The sequence below is a fragment of the Cervus canadensis genome, chromosome 15, assembly GCF_019320065.1.
Source record: "Cervus canadensis isolate Bull #8, Minnesota chromosome 15, ASM1932006v1, whole genome shotgun sequence".
In the NCBI taxonomy this organism is placed as follows: Eukaryota; Metazoa; Chordata; class Mammalia; order Artiodactyla; family Cervidae; genus Cervus; species Cervus canadensis.
This window is the reverse complement of record NC_057400.1, coordinates 72011556-72037321: the sequence shown is the minus strand read 5'-3', so window position 1 is coordinate 72037321 and position 25766 is coordinate 72011556.

The following is a 25766-nucleotide window of genomic DNA, read 5'->3' as shown; positions in this document are numbered from 1 at the left end:
GTCCCAGTCAGGACCAAGAAGAGGGATGCGTGGGCCTCAGCTGGCACTGATGGAAACAGAAACTGTCTTTCTTCTGGGCATAACAAGTGAGGGATGTCAGCACAGAGCCCCAGAGGAGACTCAGGAGACTGAGACTAGCAGGTAGGAGATGAAAGACATCCTGATTCATCATGGAGTCTGATCCAGACACAACCAAGCAACCTTTGACTTTGGACTATTCAGTCATTCCAGCAAACAAAGTCAATCCAATTTGAGTGGGATTTTCTCGAACAGAATTTTGAAGGACAAAGACATCAAGTGTGTTTGAACAGACACTTTCCACTGCTTCTAAGGGAAAAGCTGATGCAAACCCTTATCTAAGTGTGTCTAAGAGAAGGCTGTCTAGTCTGCTCTGCATCTTTTTCTCTTGTATCATCAGGTTCTGCAATTTCCCACAGCTCTGCACTGAATTTTCATTTCCATTTTACATAGTTCTAGTAATGTTTAAATTAAAAATATACAGTCACAGTCTCCTGTCATAAAGTTAATCTAAGTTTGCAGTAATTTTCAACCTGTGTTGCCAAGGACCAAGGTCTTCCTAGGGTCTTACAGAATTAAGACTGCCTTGTGTCCACCATTTGTCACAACTGGAGAGAGAAGCCACTCTTAAAAGGCTTAAAAGTGGCTGTTTGCCACTCTTAAAAGGTCTCGGCCCTGACTTATCAGGGTGTTTCCTGTCCTGAATTTTCTCACTTCCGCGTACAATTTTTGTTTCTAACAGCGGTAAGCAGGTATTTACTCTGGTCACTTTGTTATAGTTAAAGGAACACCCTGAGTGAACCTAACCTGAGACAGCCTTTCCTGATGGAAAAGATTCCTGTGTTGCACTATGAAACATTCCCCTTGTCCTCACAACTTTGGGCTTCGTATTTAATATTCATCACTTGCTTTCACATAGGCCATATCGCTTATAGCCTTCCCTTTGTCTAAAATGCCCTCTAACCCAACACTTCCCCATCATCCTCCAGGTTCTCTTCTTTCCAGGAGCAGATGAAATTATTTTTTCCCCAAGGAGTCTTCTCTTCCTGTATTCTGAGGAACTGACCTTCCCTCCATAGTTGATACCCTTTGTGCCCTAACCTTGTTGTTTGTACATGTGCCTTTCTCATTAATTTACGAGAGCTTCTCAGAACACAACTTTTGACCCAATCTCCTGGGACAATTTGTGGCTAACAAATGTATGCTAAAATAAGTATGACTGAACCAAGCCTAAGTAATCTAAAAACTAGCAGTAGGGAAATAATTTAGTAAAATAGCATCTCTAGATGTGTGTGGTCCCAGGGTTTATAGGGGGCAGCCAGCATTTAATGATTTGGTGCATCCTTTCAGAATGAGCTGCGCAGAAGCTGCGTGGGCACTGTTGGTGGCCTGAGCAGCATTAATAATTCAGAGCCTGCATTTGGAGAGGCCCTTGTCTGCCAAGTTTGGAAGAAGAGGCAAATGACTCAAGCTGAGAAAGAAAGGCAAAAGAAAATGCAAGAGCACAGTCATAATCTTGATGACTATTAAAAATCTCCAGCTATTGATTTTATATGCAGAACTTGTCAGACTCAGAAATGAACCAGGAGAGATTTCTTTAATAACAACCAAGGAAAGAATATAATTTCTGTGGGATATTGAAAGAGAAGCATTAAAAAATACATCTTGATTAATAATTTGGAGAATTTTAAAAATATTTGGGATGACAATTTTGAAGGATCTCTGGGTATATTCATCACTGAAGTGGGTTCCCTGAGGCTTTGTGCTGTCTTGGTACAGACAGAACAGCATTTCTGTGAAACCCTGCAGTCATAATGAAGGCAGGGCACCTTGGGAAAAGAAAGCAGTTTAAATGCAGAAGTGGAGGAGGAGAGGAAATAAACTGCACTAGCTCTTCAAATCAACAAATATTTACTGTAGCCACCACTTCCAGGTATGGGCTGCTAAGATGGGAGCTGGAAAAATACAACCAAGCCCAAGGCTCTGCCTCTCACAGCCCTCAGCATCTCACTATGGAAAGCAGGAGACAAGGCAAGAACTTATGAAAAAGCAAATAATGATCTAATATCTATGAGTCACTGTGAATATGGAGAGGCAGAGAAAACTGTTCCTTATCCACAACAGCATCCTTGGAAAACAATTCAAAATCCCACACACAATCACACAATAGAAGTTTGCTAGTGGCACAAAACAATAAAGAAAGATATAGTGTGCGCATCACAGGCAGAGGTGGAATCGTGAGTCTAGCTCTAATCAGCCTAAGCCATCCTCTCTCCCTGCCAGAGTCTCCATTTCCCCATCCATAAGACAAAATGTTAGAGGCTCGTGATGGGCAATTCCAGTTCAGCATTCCGTGAAGTATGTAGGTGGAACGTTGGGGTTTGCCGATGGTGGAGGCAAAATAGCAGGGAAACTAATTCAAGAAGTGTGAAGGGAAGAGTAGCGTTTGGTTGCAGGTACAGAGAGAATCAGGCTTCCCCTATGGCTCAGGGGCAAAGAATCCACAGGAGACGCAGAAGACAAGGGTTTCATTCCTGGTTTGAGAGATCCCCTGGAGAAGGAAATGCCAACCCACTCCAGTATCCTTTCTGGGAAAATCCCATGGACAGAGGAGCCTGGTGGGCCATAGTCCATGGGGTTGAAGAGTCAGACACAACTGAGGCAACCGAGCACAGAGCACGCACTGCTTGAAAGAACCCAGCAGTCAGCTCTGCAATGGCTGTGACGCCGGTTACCTTGGACTCACTGCACTCAGGTATCTGGCATATTGTCAAGGACACTTGTTTATGATCGAAAAGTGTTTTGAACAAAACAGTAGCAAAAAAATAATTTTTAAAATATAGATTAGGTTATGATAGTTTTGGCTATGTTATGTGATAGTTCTTCAAATCTCAACAGAGGAGTCTACAATTTTTCCTATCCAGCATAATTTCTGAAACAAGTTGAGTGAAAGAAAGACAGGAGGTATAATCACCATCATGATTGTGGGGTAAGAATATCAGAATTTCATCATTTCACTCCCTTATGACTACTTTTTAAACAATGTGCAGGTTAACTCACAAATATTAAACATTAAGAAAAGACAAGAAAGGAATATAAAAAGATATATCAGGAAAAGCATTAATTAAAATGGTTTAATAAAATATGTTTTAAAGCAAAAGACAATTGCTACTGAGAAAAAGTATTTTGAACATGAAAAATGATGAACGAATTCAACAGAAAACTATAGCAACCCAGAGCCTAAGGTAGTTTTAAAGTATGTAAAAGTAAAACACACAAAATTACAAGGACAAACTGAGTAATCTAAATACATAGGTGTGAATATTTAACTCATCTCTCAGAATATGAGCACTCAGTAATATTTTAAAAATCAATAGAAATTTTGAATAATATGAGACATACAGTGTCAGGAAGCATTTAACAGGAGGCATCCTGTGTGCTGTTTTGGATCTGTCATGAATCCTCTGGTCGTTATTAATTCCCGAATATTCAGGAATTAAGAGGAGAGGCACCCCTTTCCAGGGGCTGAGGAATCCAGGCATGTCCTTCATTATGGTGATAAGTACCCTCTTCCTTTTTGTGAACCATACGGTAAAAGTGATTGTTTATCACCTTATGCTTTGTAAGTCTGGAATTTTAATCTTTATCTTTGCTGAGAATAACTACCTTGTAAGACAGTATATATGCCCACACCATGTTGATTAAATCACCTTTGCTCCATCAGAGCTTGGGTCCCCATATCTCTCTCTCTCTCCCTCTCTCTCACTTTCTGGCTGATTCCCTGGAGCTCAAAAGCCAGCTGCGTAACCCAGGGAATATTAGCTTCTTTCCTTCTTTCACTCTCTCATTGTAGACTCTGGACCACCAGGTTCTGGTCCAATAAAGGACCAACAATACAGAATGTCACAAACAATAATTTTAAAAATCCTACATTAAGGGGGAAAAAAATGAAGTAACATCTCACGCTGGTCAGAATGGCTGCCTTCAAAAAGTCTACAAACAATAAATGCTGGAGAGGGTGTGGAGAAAAAGGAACCCTCTTACACTGTTGGTGGGAATGCAAACTAGTACAGCCACTAAAAACGCTGGAAATAGAACTGCCATACAATACCAGTAATCCCACTGCTGGGCATACACACTGAGGAAACTAGAATTGAAAGAGACACGTGTACCCCAGTGTTCATTGCAGCACTGTTTACAATAGCTAGGATGTGGAAGCAACCTAGATGTCCATTGGCAGACAAATTGATAAGAAAGTTGTGGTACATATACACAATACATATACACAATACTCAGCTATTAAAAATAATGCATTTGAATCAGTTCTAATGAAGTGGATGAAACTGGAGCCTATTATACAGAGTGAAGTAAGTCAGAGAGAAAAACACCAATACAGTATATTAACACATATATATGGGATTTAGAAGATGGTAATGATGACCCTATATGTGAGACAACAAGAGACACTGATGTAAAGGACAGACTGTTGGACTCTGCAGGAGAAGGCAAGGGTGGGATGATTTGAGAGAATAGCATTGAAACATGAATATTATCAGATGTGAAACAGATTGCCAGTCCAGGTTCGATGCATAATGCAGGGTGGGATGACCCTGAGAGATGGGATGTGGAGGAGGTGGGAGGGAGGGTCTGGATGAGGAACACATGTACACCCATGGCTGATTCATGTGAATGTATGGCAAAAACCACTACAATATTGTAAAGTAATTAGCCTCCAATTAAAATTTAAAAATAAAATAAAACAAAATAAAATGAAAAATAGACCACATGCTGAGCAAGGATAACCAGATATCAGATCAATTGCACTATATTTTTTCTGGTTGTAACATATAAATAAAGTACAAATAAGCAAGAAACAGCACAAACTAGCCTTCATATTTCCAAGGAAAAACATATATTTGTGAAAAAATCCTAATGAAAATTACAAATTAGTAAGAACTGAACAATATTTTATTAGATGGTCAAAATCTAAGGACTAGTTGAGTTGTTTATATTAGAAAAGAAAAATATTATCCAAACTTGCAAAGCAAGAGATTAGAAAAAGAACAGAACATAAAACTTAAAGTGTAGAACAATGAAAAAGTTGATAGGTTAAAATTTATAAGATATAAAATAAAGAAATAGTAATAGAGAAGATTATGAAAAACAAAAGTATATACTATTTTTAAAACTAATAACATGGACAGACTCTAAAAATAAAGAAAAGGAAGAAATAAAATCCTCAGAAGAATATAGGGCTATAGTTATAGAGATTTTTAAATCTTAAGATAAATGAACTATTTCATACCACTTAATTTATAAGTTATAAAATGAACACTTTATTAGATAAAAATAAACCTTGAAAGATGGGTATCACATGAGGGGATGTAATGTGCAGTATGTTGACAATAGTTAATAACACAGTATTAAATATTTGAAAGTTGCTAAAAGGAAATCTTTAACATTCTCATCACAAAGGGAAACTTGTAACTATAGCAACTTCCAAATACATAATACTGTATTATTAACTACTGGGGGCTTCCCTGGTGGCTCAGATGGTAAAGAATCTACCAGCAATGAAGGAGACCCAGGGTGATCCCTGGGTTGGGAAGATCCCTTGGAGAAGGAAATGGTAACCCACTCCAGTATTCTTGCCTGGAGAATTCCATGGACAGAGGAGCCTGGCAGGCTACAGTCCACGGGATTGCAAAGAGTCGGACAAGACTGAGCAACTAACATACACATTAATTATTGTCAACATGCTACACCTTACATCCTCAGGACTTATTTTGTAACAGGAAGTTTGTATCTTTAACTCCCTTCACCCATTTAGCTGCCTCCATTCCCCTTCCCTGCCACTGCTTTGGGCAACCACCAATCTGTTCTTTGTATCAATGAGCTAGTTTATTTATTTATTTTTTAAAGAATCCGCATATAAATGAGGTCATATAAGCAGTCAGCTCTGTAATGGCTGTGACACAGTGTTAACTTGGACTCACTGTGCTCAAATATCCAGGATATTGTCAAGGATTCTTGACAAATAAATGAGATCACATGGTATCTGTCTTTGTCAGACTTAGTTCACTTAGCATAATGCCTCAAAGATTCACGTTGTCTGAAACATCAAGATAGCCCTTTTTTACATGGTCGTTGAAGGATGCATGCTTCCCAGGTGGCGCGGTGGTAAAAAAATCAACCTGCCAATGCAGGAGACGCAAGAGACTGGGGTTCGATTGAACATGACTGGGCCACTGAGCACACAGCACACATAACACACATGATGATGAATGTTAAGTAGACTTATGGTGATCATTTTGCAATACATACAAATATTTAACCATTATGTCATACACCTGAAAATAATGCTATATTGCAATGAAATACAATAAAATAAAATAAGGTAGTTAGAAGAAAGCAAAAATTATAGCCTTGTCTTATGAAATAAATACAAAGATACCAAATAAATTATATTAAGTTGGTTTATATCAGAACTGTTAAATAGTTAAATATTAGAAAACCTAAAATGCAGCTCACTTCATATGAAATGCTGTTGCATATAATACACATCAAATTTAATCTACCACTAAGAAAGAAAAACTTTTCCATTCAAGTAGTTTAACAGACTATAATTGTAAGACATATTTTCAAAAATGTTTAAGAATGTATTTAAATGCATAAAAAATGTATGTTAGAAAGACACTAAGTAGTAGTTAAAGTAAATCAGAAAAAATCTGATAATATATTCATTAATTAATTTTGACTGGAGGATAACTACTTTACAATATTGTGACTGTTTTCAGCATACATTTATTTAATTACATAATTTTATTTTTAATATAAATGTATTTATTTTAATTGGAGGCTAATTATTTTACAATATTATATTGGTTTTGTCACACACTGATATGAATCCACCACGGGTATACATGTATTCCCCATCCTGGACCCCTCCCACCTCCTTCCCCATCCAATCCCTCTGGGTCATCCCCGTGCACCAGCCCTGAGCATCCAGTATCATGCATCAAATCTGGAGTGGCGATTCGTTCCACATATGATAATATACATGTTTCAATACCATTCTCCCAAAACATCCCACCCTCGCCCTCTCCCACAGACTCCAAAAGACTGTTCTATACATCTGTGTCTCTTTTGCTGTCTCACATACAGGGTTATTGTTACCGTCTTTCTAAATTCCATTCAGTTTAGTTCAGTCACTCAGTCGTGTCTGAATCTTTGTGACCCCATTAATCACAGCATGCCAGGCCTCCCTGTCCATCACCAACTCCCAGAGGTCACTCAAACTCATGTCCATCGAGTCGGTGATGCATTCCAGCCATCACATCCTCTGTCGTCCCCTTCTCCTCCTGCCCCCAATCCCTCCCAGCATCAGGGTCTTTTCCAATGGGTCAACTCTTTGCATGAGGTGGCCAAAATATTGGAGTTTCAGCTTCAGCATCAGTCCTTCCAATGAACACCCAGGACTGATCTCTTTTAGGATGGACTAGTTGGATCTCCTTACAGTCCAAGGGACTCTCAAGAGTCTTCTCCAACACCACAATTCAAAAGCATCAATTCTTCGGCGCTCAGTTGTCTTCACAGTCCAACTCTCACATTCATACATGACCACTGGAAAAACCATAGCCTTGACTAGATGGACCTTTGTTGGCAAAGTAATGTCTCTGCTTTTTAATATGCTATCTAGGTTGGTCATAAATTTCCTTCCAAGGAGTAAGTGTCTTTAATTTCATGGCTGCAGTCACCATCTGCAGTGATTCTGGAGCCCCAAAAAATAAAGCCTGCCACTGTTTCCACTGTTTCCCCATCTATTTCCCATGAAGTGATGGGACCAGATGACATGATCTTAGTTTTCTGAATGTTGAGTTTTAAGCCAACTCTTTCACTCTCCTCTTTCACTAAAATCAAGAGGCTTTTTAGTTCCTCTTCACTTTCTGCCATAGGGTGGTGTCATCTGCATATCTGAGGTTACTGATATTTCTCCCGGCAATCTTGGTTCTAGCTTGTGCTTCATCCAGACCAAGGTTTTTCATGATGTACTCTCCATATAATTTAAATAAGTAGGGTAACAATATACAACCTTGACGTACTCCTTTTCCTATTTGGAACCAGTCTGCTGTTCCATGTCCAGATCTAACTGTTGCTTCCTGACCTGCATACAGGTTTCTCAAGAGGCAGGTGAGGTGGTCTGGTATCCCTATCTCTTTAAGAATTTTCCACAGTTTATTGTGATCCACATAGTCAAAGGCTTTGGCATAGTCAATAAAGCAAAAATAGATGTTTTTCCTGGAACGTTTTCCTTTTTTGATGATCCAGGAGATGTTGGCAATTTGATCTCTGGTTTCTCTGCCTTTTCTAAAACCAGCTTGAACATCTGGAAGTTCACGGTTCACATATTGCTGAAGCATGGCTTGGAGAATTTTGAGCATTACTTTAGTAGCGTGAGAGATGAGTACAATTGTACAGTAATTTGAGCATTCTTTGGGACTGCCTTTCTTTGGGATTGGAATGAAAACTGACCTTTTCCAGTCCTATGGCCACTGCTGAGTTTTCCAAATTTGCTGGCATATTGAGTGCAGTACTTTCACAACATCATCTTTCACGATTTGAAATAGCTCAACTGGAATTCCATCACCTCCACTAGCTTTGTTAGTAGTGATGCTTTCTAAGGCCCACTTGACTTCACATTCCAGGATGTCTGGCTCTAGGTGAGTGATCACACCATCGTGATTATCTGGGTCATGAAGATCTTGTTTGTACAGTTCTTCTGTGTATTCTTGCCACCTCTTCTTAATATCTCATGCTTCTGTTAGGTCCATACCATTTCTGTCCTTTATCAAACCCAACTTGCATGAAATATTCTCTTGGTATCTCTAATTTTGTTGAAGAGATCTCTAGTCTTTCCCATTTTGTTGTTTTCCTCTATTTCTTTGCATTGATCACTGAGGAAAGCTTTCTTATTTCTCCTTGCTATTCTTTGGAACTCTGCATTCAAATGGGAATATCTTTCCTTTTCTCCTTTGCTTTTTGCTCCTCTTCTTTACACAGCTGTTTGTAAGGCCTCCTCAGACAGCCATTTTGCTTTTTTGTATTTCTTTTTCATGGGGATGGTCTTGATCCCTGTCTCCTGCTCAATGTCACAAACCTCCATCCATAGTTCATCAGGCCCTCTGTCTATCAGGTCTAGTCCCTTAAATCTATTTCTTACTTCCACTGTATCATCATAAGGGATTTGATTTAGGTCATACCTGAATGGTCTACTGGTTTTCCCTAGGTTCTTCAGTTTAAGAAAAGTGTATTAGAAAGCAAAGACATCACTTTGCCATGAAGGTCCATATAGTCGAAACTATGATTTTTGCAGTAGTCATGTATGGATGTGACAGTTGGACCATAAAGAAAACTGTGTGTCAAAGAATTGATGCTTTTGAATTCTGGTACTGGAGAAGACTCTAGAGAGTCCTGTGAACAGCATGGAGATCAAACCAGTCAATCCTAAAGGAAATCATTCCTGAATATTCATTGAAAGGACTGATGCTGCAGCTGAAGCTCCAATACCTTCGCCACCTGATGTGAATAACTGACTCATTGGAAAAGACCCTGATTTGGGAAAAGACTGAGGGCAGGAAGAGGACATAGAGGTTGAGGTGGTTAGATAGCATCACTGACTCAATGGACATGAACTTGAGCAAGTTCTGGGAGATAGAGGAGGACAGGGAAGCCTGGTATTCTGCCGTCCATGGGGTCACAAAGAGGCAAACATGACTTAGCAAATGAACAGCAGCAACAATAGGCTAAAAAATAGAAGTTCTGTTCAATTCAGTCACTCAATCATGTCCCACTTTTGGCCACCCTATGGACTGCAGCACGCCAGGCTTCCCTGTCCATCACCAATTCCCAGAGCTTACTCAAACTCACGTCCATCGAGTCGGTGATGCCATTCAACCATCTCATCCTCGTCATCCCCTTCTCCTCCTGCCTTCAATCATTCCCAGCACCAGGGTCTTTTCAAATGAGTCAGCTCTTCGCATCAGGTGGCCAAAGTACTGGAGTTTCAGCTTCAACATCAATCCTTCCAATGAATATTCAGTATTTAATATTCACTAATTTTCTTTAGGATGGACTGTTTGGATGTCCCTGCAGTCCAAGGGACTCTCAAGAGTCTTCTCCAACACCACAGTTCAAAAGGTTCAATTCTTCAGTACTCAGCTTTCTTTATAGTCCAACTCTCACATTCATATATGACTACTGGAAAAACCATAGACTTGACTAGATGGACACTTGTTGGCAAAGTAATGTCTCTGCTTTTTAATATGCTATCTAGGTTGGTCATAACTTTCCTTCCAAGGAATAAGCATCTTTTAATTTCATGGCTACTGTCACCGTCTGCAATGATTTTGGAGCCCCCCCAAAATAGTCTGCCACTGTTTGCACTGTTTCCCCATCTATTTACCATGAAGTGATGGGACCATATACCACGATCTTAGTTTTCTGAATGTTGAATTTTAAGCCAAAATTTTCACTCTCCTCTTTCACTTTCATCAAGAGTCTCTTGAGTTCTTCACTTTCTGCCATAAGGGTGGTGTCATCTGCATACTTGAGTTTACTGATATTTCTCCCAGCGATCTTGATTCCAGATTGGGCTTCATTCAGCCCAGTGTTTCTCATGATGTACTCTGCATATAAGTTAAATAAGCAGGGTAACAATATGCAGCCTTGACATACTCCTTTTCCTATTTGGAACCAGTCTGTTGTTCCATGTCCAGTTCTAACTGTTGCTTCCTGACCTGCATACAGGTTTCTCAAGAGTCAGGTCAAGTGGTCTGGTATTCCCATTTCTTTCAGAATTTTCCACAGTTTACTGTGATCCGCACAGTCCAAGGCTTTGGCATAGTCAATAAAGCAAAGTATATGTTTTTTCTGGAACTCTGTTGCTTTTTTGATGATCCAGGAGATGTTGGCAATTTGATCTCTGGTTCCTCTACCTTTTCTAACACCAGCTTGAACATCTGGAAGTTCACGTATTGTTGAAGCCTGGCATTGAAAATTTTGAGCATTACTTTACTAGTGAAAGGTTGTTGCTGAACGGCACAAAGACACTGGGATTCTCGGCCTCCGGAAGAGAAGAATTCAATCTGGGGCCAGAGACGAGGCTTGATAGCTCTGAGCTTTGTGTAATAAAGTTTTATTAAAGTATAACAGAGATAGAGAAACCCTCTGACATAGACATCAGAAGGGGGCACAAAGAGTACCCCCTTGCTAGCATTAGCAATGGAGTTATATACTCTCAAATAAGTTATTACAGTGAATCAAAAGAATGTCTGGAGGTTGTAAAGACCTCACCAGACCTACTCGCATAATTCACATTTTGAGATAGCAGAATTGTAGCCAGAAGTTTTTTTTCCAGAAGACTGTCCTCCAAGCAGGATACATTATTGTTATATAATCCTATAGGAATGTTAGAGGAAAAGAGTTGTTCCTTTCTTCCTCCTTGAGAATTCCCCAGACCTGTCTCTCCTTGGTGACCCCAGACTTCCTAATAACCCTCTAGGAAAGGGCTCTCTCCTAAGATCTGTAGAGAGTGCAAATGACAGTAATTTGAGCATTCTTCTGCATGCCTTCTTTGGGTTGGAATGAAAACTGACCTTTTCTATCCTGTGGTCACTGCTGATGATTTCCAATTGCTAGCATAGTTGAAGGCAGCACTTTCACAACAGCATCTCTTAAGATTTGAAATAGCTCAACTGGGAATTCCATCACCTCCACTAACTTTGTTTGTAGTGATGCTTCCTAGGGCCCACTTGTCTTCACATTCCAGGATGTCTGGCTCTAGGTGAGTGATCACACCATCATGATTATCTGGGTCGTGAAGATATTTTTTGTACAGTTCTTCTGTGTATTCTTGCCACCTCTTCTTAATATCTTCTGCTTCTGTTAGGTCCATACCATTTCTGTCCTTTATTGTGCCCATCTTTGCATGAAATGTTCCCTTGGTATCTTTACTGTTTCTTGAACGAGATCTCTAGTCTTTCCCATTCTGTTGTTTTCCTCTATTCTTTTCACTGATCACTGAGGAAAGCTTTTTTTTTTTTTTTTTTAATCTCTCTTTGCTATTCTTTAGAAGTCTATATTTAATGGGTTTATCTTCCCTTTTCTCCTTTGCTTTTCACTTCTCTTCTTTTCACAGCTATTTGTAAGGTATCCTCAAACAGCCAATTTGCTTTTTTGCGTTTCTTTTTCTTGGGGATGGTCTTGATCCCTGTCTCCTGTATAATGTCATGAACCTCTGTCCATAGTTCTTCAGTCACTCTCTCTATGAGATCTAGTTCCTTAAATCTATTTCTCACTTCCACTGTATAATCATAAGGGATTAGATTTAGGTCATATCTGAATGGTCTAGTGTTTTTTCCTACTTTCTTCAATTTAAGTCTGAATTTGGCAATAAGGAGATCATGCTCTGAACCACAGTCAGCTCCCAGTCTTATTTTTGCTGACAGTATAGAGCTTCTCCATCTTTGGTTGCAAAGAATATAATCAATCTGATTTTGGTTGATCATCTAGTGATGCACATCATATTAGTAAAGAAATGTTATATAAAATAAGTATAAAATAATTTAATATAAAGCAAGTTTAAATAAATATAGGCAAGCCTTGTGTGTATAAAAACTACAACTTAATTGAACGGCAAAAGAAAAAGTTGAATAATCTGAGAGCTATATCATGCTAATATACCAAAATTCAATAGTTTAAACATGTCAGTTTTCCCAAAACTAATTTTAAATTTCAATGTAAATCTAACCTGAATCCCAAAGGAATGTTTTTTCTGAAATTTGATATCTGATCCTAATATGTGCATAGAATTCCAGAAGCCAAAGAAGATCAAGGATGATTTTAGCAAAAGAATTATAAAAAATTGCATACAGTGTTAGAGTCAAGATTTGCTATAAAGCAATAATAATTTTTAAAAACTCAGCAGAAGCAAGAAAAAACAATAGAATTAGATAGAGAAGATGGAAATAGTCTTGCATATAGACAAAAATTTGATATATGGCAGTAGTGTCATTACAAATCAGTGGGGAAAGTTGTGTGTCCCAGTGGATGATGCTAGGACAGTTGGCAAATGTCAGACTTATATGAGGAAAGGAAAACTAAACTTCTGAGGGAAAATATGAAATGATATCTTTGGGTAATATGAGTCACCAAAAGCAAAATACATGAGGAAAAACTCCAGATGTTTGACAAGAGGAAAACATAGGTCGTTTGTTTCATTTTAGCAAACTAAGGTATAGCATGATTTGCACAAAGGTCATTGAGGGTGCAGGACCACCCCCACATTTCACAGGAGGATTTTGAGTTATTAGAGAAGAAATGTGATGAATTCATACACACAATGTTAGGTAAGCATACCCTCGTTGGAGGTTAGATGATGACTCAGTGAAAACTCAAGGCTCCTGGTTTTGTCAACCCACTGGTTTATCTTTTAAAGATTGACATTTTTAAAATCCAGATATGATTGTTGTGTATCAGATGAACATACAAGAAAAACTCAGGCGAAGAGTGTCACCTCTTTCTTATTCACCAGAAACCCTGTCAGGACTATCCTGTGTGTGATTGGGCTATGAAATCCACAAGGTCAAGAACTTGCCTTTACTCTCCTGAAAGTTTGAGCATGCTTTAGGATTAATCATGCTTTACATTAACTAATTAGGATTAATATAATGCTTTACATTAGTTAATTAATATAAACCCACTGCAATGAAGTCAATGTTTTGGTGAGATCATTCTCTAAGGGGCAGGAAAGGGGGTGGAGTCAAGTGGGATGGCTAGTCCAGGACAACTAAAGTGAATTGCATTTTACAGTAAGACCTTTGGTACTGTGAGGCTACAAGTGAAAAAGGAAGCATCATGCCTTTCAAAATGGTAAACCAACTTCCCGGACAATCCAGTGGTTAAGACTCCCAGCTCCCAGCGCTGGGGGCATAGGTGCAATCCCAGGTCAGGGAACTAAGATTTCACAGCCTGCAAGGCCATGTCCTCCCCCCAAAGAAACAGCACACACAGATAAATTTGGTGAATATGCATGGATAAGTGGTAAGATATGACATATGTGCATGAATGCTCTATAAAGTACTCTATAAAAAAGAAGGGATACCTCTAAGCCAGGAACTTTATATTATTATAACTCATTTAATCATAAAAACATCCCTTAGAATAAGCATTCTTCTTCACAACTTAGAGGCAAGTAAATGAGGTTAATTGATGCTGCCCAAGCGGCCGAGAGGAGCTACTCCACGCCCGAGGTCAGGGCGGTGGCCGAGAGGAGCAACCCCACATCCAAGGAGCAGCAGCTGCGGGGATGCAGGAGGGCCGAAAGGAGCTATTCCAAGTTCAAGGTCAGAAGGGGCGGCCGTGAGGAGATACACCTCGTCCAAGATAAGGAGCAGCGGCTGCGCTTTGCTGGAGCAGCCGTGAAGAGATACCCCACGTCCAAGGTAAGAGAAACCCAAGTAAGATGGTAGGTGTTTTGGAAAGCATCAGAGGGCAGACACACTGAAACCATAATCACAGCCAATCTGATCACAGGACCACAGTCTTGTCTAACTCAATGAAACTAAGCCATGCCGTGTGGGGCCACCCAAGACAGACGGGTCATGGTGGAGAGGTCTGACACGAATGTGGTCCACTGGAGAAGGGAATGGCAAACCACTTCAGTATTCTTGCCTTGAGAACCCCATGAACAGTATGAGAAGGCAAAATGATAGGATACTGAAAGAGGAACTCCCCAGGTCGGTAGGTGCCCAATATGCTACTGGAGATCAGTGGAGAAACAACTCCAAGAAGAATGAAGGGATGGAGCCAAAGCAAAAACAATACCCAGTTGTGGATGGGACTGGTGATAGGTCTGATGCTGTAAAGAGCAATATTGCATAGGAACCTGGAATGTTAGGTCCATGAATCAAGGCAAATTGGAAGTGGTCAAACAGGAGATGGCAAGAGTGAACGTTGACATTCTAGGAATCAGAGAACTAAAGTGGACTGGAATGGGTGAATTGAACTCAGATGACCATTATATCTACTATTGTGGGCAGGAATCCCTTAAAAGAAATGGAGTAGCCATCAAGGTCAACAAAAGAGTCCCAAATGCAGTACTTGGATGCAATCTCAAAAATGACAGAATGATCTCTGTTCATTTCCAAGGCAAACCATTCAATATCACGGTATCCAAGCCTGTGCCCCAACCAGTAATGCTGAAGAAGCTGAAGTTGAATGGTTCTTTGAAGACCTACAAGACCTTTTAGAACTAACACCCCAAAAGAGATATTCTTTTCATTATAGGGGACTGGAATGCAAAAATAGGAAGTCAAGAAACACCTGGAGTAACAGGCAAATTTGGCCTTGGAGTACGGAAAGAAGCAGGGTAAATGCTGATAGAGTTTTGCCAAGAGAATGCATTGATCATAGCAAACACCCTCTTCCAACAACACAAGAGGAGACTCTACACATGGACATCACCAGATGGTCAACACCAAAATCAGACTGATGATATTCTTTGCAGCCAAAGATGGAGAAGCTCTATATGGTCAGCAAAAACAAAACCGGGAGCTGACTGTGGCTCAGATCATGATCTCCTTATTGCCAAATTCAGACTTAAATTGAAGAAAGTAGTGAAAACCACTAGACCATTCAGGTATGACCTAAATTAAATCCCTTATGGTTAAATAGTGGAAGTGAGAAATAGATTTAAGGGACTAGATCTGATAGACAGACTGCCTGGTAAACTATGGATGGAGGTTCATGACATTGTACAGGAGACAGGGATCAAGACCATCCCCATGGAAAAGCAATGTAAAAAAGCAAAATGGCTGTCTGAGGAGGCCTTACAAATAGCTGTGAAAAGAAGAGAAGTGAAAAGCAAAGGAGAAAAGGAAAAGATATTCCCATTTGAATGCAGAGTTCCAAAGAATAGCAAGGCGAGATAAAAAAGCCTTCCTCAGCGATCACTGCAAAAAAACAAAAAAGAGGAAAGCAACAGAATGGGAAAGAGTAGAGATCTCTTCAAGAAAATTAGAAATACCAAGGGAACATTTCATGCAAAGATGGGATCAATAAAGGACAGAAATGGTATGGACCTAACAGAAGCAGAAGATATTAAGAAGAGGTGGCAAGAATACACAGAAGAACTGTACAAAAAAGATCTTCATGACCCAGATAATCACAATGGTGTGATCACTCACCTAGAGCCAGACATCCTGGAATTCGAAGTCAAGTGGGCCTTAGGAAGCATCACTATGAAGAGTCAGACATGACTGAGTGAATGAACTGAACTGAACTGAACTGAACTGAGGGAAACTAGTGAAGGATTTTGGTACAAAAACCTGTACTTTCTCCTTTTTGTCCTCAGTCTCACCTCCTCATGGAAGTAGGTGGAGCTGGAAAAAATTGGAAAACTTTTGGAAAGTGTCTGGAGGCCTTGAAAAATGCACAGGATTGCAGGTGGCATTTACAGCAGGGATCTGAGAGAAAGACTACCACCCATTGTGTGTGTGGTTAGCAGACAGACACTAGTCCCACTTGAAGACAGGAAGGAGTGAGCTCCGCTGCCTCAAAGACCCAGCCTAAGGCTAAGTGCAGCAAATGCAGCTTCTCCCCAGGCTGAGGTCAGCACTTACAACTGATGTTCATTCAGCTTGATACAGACGATATTTGATTCTCCCTCTCCAATTAAACTCTGCAATTCTATCAGTCATGGGTATCACTTTGTCATAACAAATATCCAATTAAGTTTCTATATATTGACACTAGTTTGTAATGTAAAAGGGGATCATTTATACTGGTAAATAGGGAAAAAAAGCAAACAAAGGACTCTTCCTTCTCCTGGTTCAAGCTTTTATCTTATTTTTGCACACTTTTTCTTTTCAGATAAAATGTGTTTGAATTGCCATCTTTCACAGGGAATAAGTTGGACTCCTTAAAATGTTGTTCCCAAACAGTGCATGTACTGTGGTTGGGTGGTCATCCCCCACGTTATACACATCCCTGGAGCTCCCCAACAACTACAAGTCTTGACCCAGCTCTCATCCATGATTCAAGGGGTTCTCCAAAACCCTGCCCTCTCCAAGGCAGAAAGTTGCAGGATTCCTCCAATCAAACACACAGAACAAGAATCCCTTTGCTCTTGCTAACAACCCCGTCCCCACTCCTGTAGTCCCAGGCTTTTGCTCTGGGTTCCACAAGAAGTGAAATATGGAACCATTCTAAAATACTGCCACTGGCCCAAGGAGGGAACGAGATAGAAACCAAGTCTTGGGGGTGACTTGGGGTGGAGCATGTGTGTCCAGGTGAGAAAGGGCATTTTGAGAAGGTTTATGAACTAATTGTCGAACTAAGGTAGCAGTTAGGCCAACAAATGGACAGCAGGTCTTCTGAAGAAAGTTTGATCCCAGGGAAGGAAAGATGGGGGAGCAGGCACATGATATGGCCATGCCAAGGAGGAAGCCCAGGTCAGGGCAGCTGGGCAAGATGTGTCAGTGTTGTAGGATTGTGGGGGATGGGGTACATACAGATAAGGTGCCCTGGAGAGAGGAGGGAGTTTATAGAAGTAGCGTTTCTGCTCCTGTGCCACTGGTTTGTCTTTAATCAAAACCTCGTTTCCATCCTTTTCTTGGAGTTTCCACCAGTCTTGAAACAAAACATATGTGCGTGCATACACACAGACACACAGACACACACAGCCACACAGACACACACACCAACTGTTCTAAGCATTATAGACCTCCACACAAATTGCTAAAGGCTCTGTAAGAGAAGGAAAGGCAACCCACTCCAGCATTCTCACCTAGAGAATCCCAAGGACAGAGGGGCCTGGTGGACTGTTGTCCATAAGGTCTCACAGAGTCAGACACAACTGAAGCAACTTATGCCAGGGAAGGAAATGTCAACTCACTCCAGTATTCTTGCCTGGAGAATCCCAGGGACAGAGGAGCCTGGTGGGCTGCCATCTATGGGATCGCACAGAGTCAAACACAACTGAAGTGACTTAGCATGCAAGCATGCTGTAGGGGAGGAAGCTGAGGCCCTTTAGCCTCAGTCACTAGCCTAACACTTTGGGGGTAATAAATTGTTATTGGAGAGGAAATTTTCTTCTACCCTTCTGGGTTCCTCTGGCTGGTCTAAGAACTAAATTGACATGACACAAATTAGCAGAAGATAACCAAACAAAGTTTAATAACATGTTGTCTTCGATACACATTGCAGAGGGCTTCCCTAGTGGTTCAGCAGTGAAGAATCTACTTGCAATCCAGGAGACATGGGTTCAACCCCTGGGTCAGGCAGATCCTCTGGAGGAGGACATAGCAAGCCTGGAGAATCCCATGGATAGAGAAGCCTGGCAGGCTACAATCCACAGGGTTGCAAAGAGCTGGACATGACAGAAGTGACTTAGCATGCACACACACACGGAAGAAACACAGGAAAACTGAATAATTCACCAAAATGGTTGAAATCCTCACCTTAAAAATCATCCATGGCTAAAGACAGAAAAGAATGTTGGGTCAGGGGTTTGGATTGTGGTTGTTCAGTCACTAAATCATGACTGAATCTCTGCAATCCTGTGGTCTGCAGTAAGCCAGGCTCGCTTGTCCTTCACTATTTCCCAGAGTTTGCTGTGATTCATGTTCATTGAGTCAGTGATGCTATCTAACCACCTCATCCTCTGCCACCCTCTTCTCCTTTTGTCTTCAATCTTTCCCAGCATCAAAGTCTTTTCCAATGAAAAGAAAAGGGGTTTGGGACTTTGACATAAAAATAGAAAAACAAATGTTTGATAAACAAATGTTTACTGGGTCATCAGATACAGTGGGACACAGAGAGCACTCAACAAACAGACTTTGCTGGGTTCCTCCCAGTCTGCACACCTAGTTCACATTATAGTCACCCTATGCTGATAACTCACTTCCTGGAATAGGTCCTCAAGGTATATTCTCCTAGGCTTTAGGGAGGAGTTTAAAGTTTCTTCCAGAGTTTTTGGGCTTTGATTGCTCTCAGTTTGAAATAACTCACATGCCATAGTGACATTTGGAGTGGCAGCTTTTTCTACCATCCACTGTCTTCAGTCACTCTGTTTCTCCTAAGAATCTTATCCTCTGCATCCCTACTCTCTCCCTCTGTGCTGGCAGAGAATCTGGCTTCTGTCACCATGAACCAGAGCTCCAGCCTGAAGCTGCCCCTCTCAGCTGGCTTATCAAAAATGCTTACCAATTAGGATTGCCAGGCCAACCACCGAGGAGACCCTGTGTCTATCCATCTATGACAATCTAGCTTGTATTTCACTTTGCTTCTATCAGACCGGGGCAGAAAGTGAAGGTGAAAGTCATTCAGTCATGTCTGACTCTTTGCGATCCCATGGACTATACAGTCGACGGAATTCTCCAAGCCAGAATACTGGGGTGGGTAGCCTTTCCCTTCTCCAGGGGATCTTCCCCACCCAGGGAGCAAACCTAGGTCTCCTGCATTGCAGGCGGAGTCTTTACCAGCTGAGCCTCAAGGGAAGCCCAAGAATACTGGAGTGGGTAGCCTATCCCTTCTCCAGCACAACTTCCCAACCCAGGAATCTAACCAGGGTTTCCTGCATTGCAGGCAGATTCTTTACCAACTGAGCTAGCTTGCTGCAAGCAAACTCCTGAAGTAATTCTGGAGTTTCAGAATCACTCTTCAGACTAGAGGATCTGGGAGAATTGCCTTGCAGGAATTTAAGAAGAGGGTTAGGAGATCTGTCCTTAAATATTTATAAAGTTACAGGCAAGTCACAAAAGATATAAACCTCAGTTTCCTTGGCTGCTGAATGGAGATAATAAACAGTTGCATTCCCAAAACTGGAAAGTGAGTAGGATGTGTAGGACATTTCTCTTTAGAAAAACCAGACAATGTCATGGGGGTGGGAACCACGGGATTTGCTAGTGATGCCCTGTGTCTAATCCACATGGGATTTGCACCAACCACTGCCTCCTCCACGAGTTGAAACCCCTTTGACTTCCTTGACTGCACCTCATTTTCATTCCCCCACCTGTATTAATTAGCTCTGACCACCAAAATAAATACCACAGACTGGGTGACTTAAACAACAGATAGTTATTGCCTCACAGTTCTGGAAGGTAGATGTGCTGGATCAAGGTGTTGGCCAGCAGAGTTGGTTTCTCTCAGGGTCTCCTGCCAGTTTACAGATGGCCATCTTCTCTCTGTGTCCTCACATGGTCTTTTCTTCTTTGCATGATTGCATCTTAATCTTGTTTTATCTCCTCTTGGATTAGGAAGAAATCCTTTAACATAATCACCTCTTTAAAGTCCCTATGAGCAGAGCTAAGATGGCTGAGGAATAGGACGGGGAGACCACTTTCTCTCCCACAAATTCATTGAAAGATCATTTGAACTCTGAGCAAACATACCACAAAACAACTTCTGAATGCTGGTGGAGGACACCAGGCACCCAGAAAGGCAGTCCATTGTCTTCGAAAGGAAGTAGAACAAAATATAAAAGATAAAAAGAGAGACGAAAGAGTTAGAAACAGAGTCTCATCCTGGGGAGGGAGTCATAAGAGAGGAGAAGTTTCCAAACACCAGGAAACCCTCTCACTGGCGGGTCTGTGGAGAGTTTTGGGATCTCAAAGGGCAACATAACTAGGAAGAAAAAATAAATAGATAAAACCCACAGATTATGCGTCTAACTGCAACTCCCAGTGAAGTAGCCCAGATGCTAAAGTCCACCACCAGCAAGCGAGGGCTGAACAGGGAGGCGTGGGTTGCATTGCTTAGGGTAATAACCAGGCCTGAATGCCCTGAGGGTAATCTAAGGGAGCTACCTAGAGATAGCAACCCAAACTGTGGGATAGCCAGAGAGGAAAAAAAAAAAAAAAAAACGAAGAAGAAGAAAGAGAGAGAGAACTTTCCTGGGAAAAGCTCTAACCTAAGGCACTGTCCGGCCGCTCATAGAACAATGGACTGAGCAAATACCAGAGGAGAGCTAGCTGTTAGCAGACTGACCCATCCCACGCCGGAGGCAGGGAGGCAAGTGGGCGACAGCCAGAGCCTAAAGACAGGGGGCAAATTCATCCCTGGACATGACATCCTTTACCAAACTGCGAGCAGGCTCCCAGTTGTTAACCAAGCCTTCCTGGGATCCTGGATGGTTGACATCCACCAGGAGGGTCACAGCCAGAGATCAGCTGCCCAGAGGAGACACACGGCACACCTGAGATGGCACTCCCGCTGCGCACCCAGGAAACCGAGGGACTGGGACCAGGAAGGTGATAAGATGCACCACCCACCTGGAGAGAGTGAGCTGGCCAAGCACCTGGTCGCCTGAGCTGCTCAGACCTGGGCAGGGCACAAAACGCAGGCCCAACCAAGTCTGTGCCTTTGTGGAGTACCCAAGAACCTAAACCTGAGAAGCTTAGACCTGGGAAGTGCACACAACCCAGGACACACTTTAGACAGTTCCCCTGCAGAGCAACCTGGAGCCTAAGCAGTGTAGACAGGGAAAGCACACACGCCATGAGCGGGGGCAAACCCAGTGTGGCCCAGACACTGTGAGCACTCCCCACACACGCCAGTGATGTTTGTTTGCAGAGTTCCTCTCTTCCAAAAGCACGATTGAACAAGTGAACCTAAAAAAGTGACCACTTGCCCCCTTGTATCAGGGTGGAGGTTAGATACTGAAGAGACTTGCAAACAGAGGAAGTCAAAATAAACAAAGAACAAGGAATGACTTTGAAAGTGACGGGTACAACAGATTAAAACCCTGAAGTTAGCACTGGCTACATATGAAGGGACCTATAGACCTTGAGAAGTATAAACTGGAACAAAGAACTATCTGAAACTGAACTGACCCCACACTGCCCTCAATAACTCCAGAGATATTCCTAGATATATTTTACTATTATCATTTTTTATTTTTTAATTTTTCTGTTTTTAAGCTCTTTATTGCTCTTTTGATTTTCATTTTTAAAATCTATTATTACCTTGAAAAAAGACCCTATTTCTAAGGCAAATTTTATATATATATATTTTTATAACTTTTACGATTTTTTTTTTTAATATTGTATTTTTGAGGGTCTAACCTCTACTCTAGATTTTTAATCTTTGCTTTTTGGTATTTCTTATCAACTCTGTACCTTTAAGAATCCAATCTTCAGTACCCATTTTTACTTAGGAGTGTGATTACTGGCTTGATTGCTCTCTCCCCTTATGACTCTCCTTTTTCTCTCCCAGGTCTCCTCTATCTCCTCCCTCCCCCTTCTCTTCTCTACTTAACTCTGTGAATCTCTTTGGGTGTTCTGGGCTGTGGAGAACACTTATGGAACTGATCACAGGCTAGATTGGTCTCTCTCCTTTTGACTCCCCCTCCTCTCTTCCTGGTCACCTCTATCTCCCACCTCCCTCTTCTCTTCTCTATGTAAATCTGTGAAACTCTCTGAATGTTCCAGACTGTCGCGAGCAAATCGGGAATTGATTACTGGCTAGATTAGATTACTCTCTCCCCTTTTTATTCCCCCTCTTCTCCTCCTGGTCACCTCTATCTCCCTCCTCCCTCTTCTCTTCTCCATGTAACTCTGTGAACTTCTCTGGGTGTCCCCCACTGTGGAGAATATTTTCACCATTAACCTAGATATTATATCATCAGTGCTGTATGGATGTAGAAGTCTTGAGGCTACTGTAAGAATAAGACTGAAAGCCAGAGGCAGGAAGCTTAAATCCAAAATTTGAGAACACCAGAAAACTCCTGTTTCCAGGAAACATTAATCGACAAGAGCTCATCCAAAAGCCTCCACACCTACACTGAAACCAAGCTTCATCCAAGAGCCAACAAGTTTCAGAGCAAGACATACCAAGCTAATTCTCCAACAGCACAGGAACATAACCCTGAGCACAAAAATACAGGTGGCCAAAAGTCACACCAAACCCACAGGCACTTCAAAACTCACTACTGGACACTTCATTGCACTCCAGAGAGAAGAGATCCAGCTCCACCTACCGGAACACTGACGCAAGCTTCCCTAACCAAGTAACCTTGACAAGCCACTCGTCCAACTACACCCACAGGGAGGAACCTCCACAATAAAGAGGAACCACCAACTTCCAGCATACAGAAAGGCCAACCTAACAGAGCAACCTAAACAAGATGAAAAGCCAGAGAAATACTCAGCAGGTAAAGGAACATGATAAAAGCCCACCAAACCAAACAAAAGAGGAGGATCTAGGGAGTCTACCTGGAAAAGAATTCAGAATAATGATAGTAAAAATGATCCAAAATTTTGAAAACAAAGTGGAGTAACAGGTAAATAGTCTGGAGACAAGGATTGAGAAGATGTAAGAAAAGTTTAACAAGGACCTAGAAGAAATAAAAAGAGTCAATCAGTAATGTATAATACAATAACTGAGATCAAAAGCAATCTGTAGGGAACCAACAGTGGAACTGAGGCAGAAGATAGGATAAGTGAGGTGGAAGATAGAATGGTGGAAATAAATGAAGCAGAGAGTAAGAAAGAGAGAAGAATTAAAAGAAATGAGGACAACCTCAGAGACCTCTGAGACAATGTTAAACGTCCCAACATTTGAATCATAGGAATACCAGAAGAAGAAGACAAAAAGAAAGGCCATGAGAAAATACTTTAAGAGATAATAGTTGAAAACTTCCCTAAAATGGGGAAGGGAATAGCCACCCAAGTCCAACAAAACCAGAGAGTCCCAAATAGGATTAAACCCAAGGCAAAACACCCCAAAGCTCATATTAATCAAATTAACCTAGATCGAACAAAAAGAACAAATATTAAAAGCAGCAAGGGAAAGACAACAAATAACACACAAGGGGGTCCCCATAAGGATAACAGCTGATCTTTTAATAGAAACTCTTCAAGCCACAACAGAATGGCAGGACATACTTAAAATGATGAAAGAGAAAAGCCTACAACCCAGCTTATTATACCCAGCAAGGATCTCATTCAAATATGCAGGAGAAATCAAAAGCTTTACAGACAAGAAAAAGCTCAGAGAATTCAGCACCACCAAAGTAGCTCTTCAGCAAATGCTAAAGGATCTTCTCCAGACAGGAAACACAGAAAAGGTGTATAAACTCAAACCCAAAACAATAAAGTAAATGGCAACAGGATCCTACTTATCAATAATTACCTTAAATGTAAATTGGCTGAATGCCCCAACCAAAAGACAAAGACTGGCTGAACAGATACAAAAACAAGACCCCTATATGTGCTATCTACAAGAGACCCACCTCAAACCTAGGGACACATACAGACTAAAAGTGAAGGGCTGGAAAAAGATATTTCATGTAAATGGAGACCAAAAGAAAGCAGGAGTAGCAATACTCATGTCACATAAAAGAGACTATGAAATAAAGACTGTGAAAAGAGACAAAGAAGGACACTACATAATGATCAAAGGAGCAATCCAAGAAGAAGTTATAACAATTATAAATATATATGTACCCAAAAAGGAGTACCACAGTGTGTAAGGCACATGCTAACAAGTATGAAAGGGTAAATTAACAGTAACACAATAATAGTGAGAGACTTTAATACCCCACTCACACCTATGGATAGATCAACTAAACAAAAAAATGAACAAGGAAACACAAACTTTAAATGATACAATGGAACAATTAGACCTAATTGATATCTATAGGACATTTCACCATAAAACAATGAATTTCACCTTTTTCTCAAATGCACATGAAACCTTCTCCAGGATAGAACATCCTGGGTCATAAATCTAGCCTTGGTAAATTCAAAAAAAATTGAAATCATCTCAAGCACTGTTTCTGATCACAATGCAGTAAGAGTAGATGTCAACTACAGGAAAAAAAAAAAAAAAACTATTGAAAATACAAACATATGGAGGCTGAACAACACACTTTTGAATAACCAACAAATCACCAAAAAAATAAAAAAATAAATCAAAATATGCATAGAAACGAATGAAAATGAAAACACAACAACCCAAAACCTATGGGATTCAGTAAAAAGCAGTACTAAAGGGAGGGTTTGTAGCAATACAAGCTTACTTCAAGAAACAGGAGGAAGTCAAATAAATAATCTAACTCTACACCTAAAGCAACTAGAAAAAGAAGAAATGAAGCATCCCAGGCTTAGTAGAAGGAAAGAAATCATAAAAATTAGGGCAGAAATAAATACAAAAGAAACAAAGGAGACCATAGCCAAAATCAACAAAACTAAAAGCTGGTTCTTTGAGAAGATAAATAAAATAGACAAACCATTAGCCAGACTCATCAAGAAAAAAAGGGAGAAGAATCAAATTAACAAAATTAGAAATGAAAATGGAGAAATCACAACAGACAACATACAAATACAAAGGATCATAAGAGACTACTATCAGCAACTATATGCCAATAAAATGGACAACTTGGAAGAAATGGACAAATTCTTAGAAAAGTATAACTTTCCAAAACTGAACTAGGAAGAAATAGAAGATCTTAACAGACCCATCACAAGCACAGATATCGAAACTGTAATCAGAAATCTTCTAACAAAGAAAAGCCCAGGACCAGATGGCTTCACAGCTGAATTCTACCAAAAATGTAGAGAAGAGCTAACACCTATCCTACTCAAACTCTTCCAGAAAATTGCAGAGTAAGGTAAACTTCCAAACTCATTCTAAAAGACTACCATAACCCTAATACTAAAACCAGACAAAGATGCCATAAAAAAAGAAAA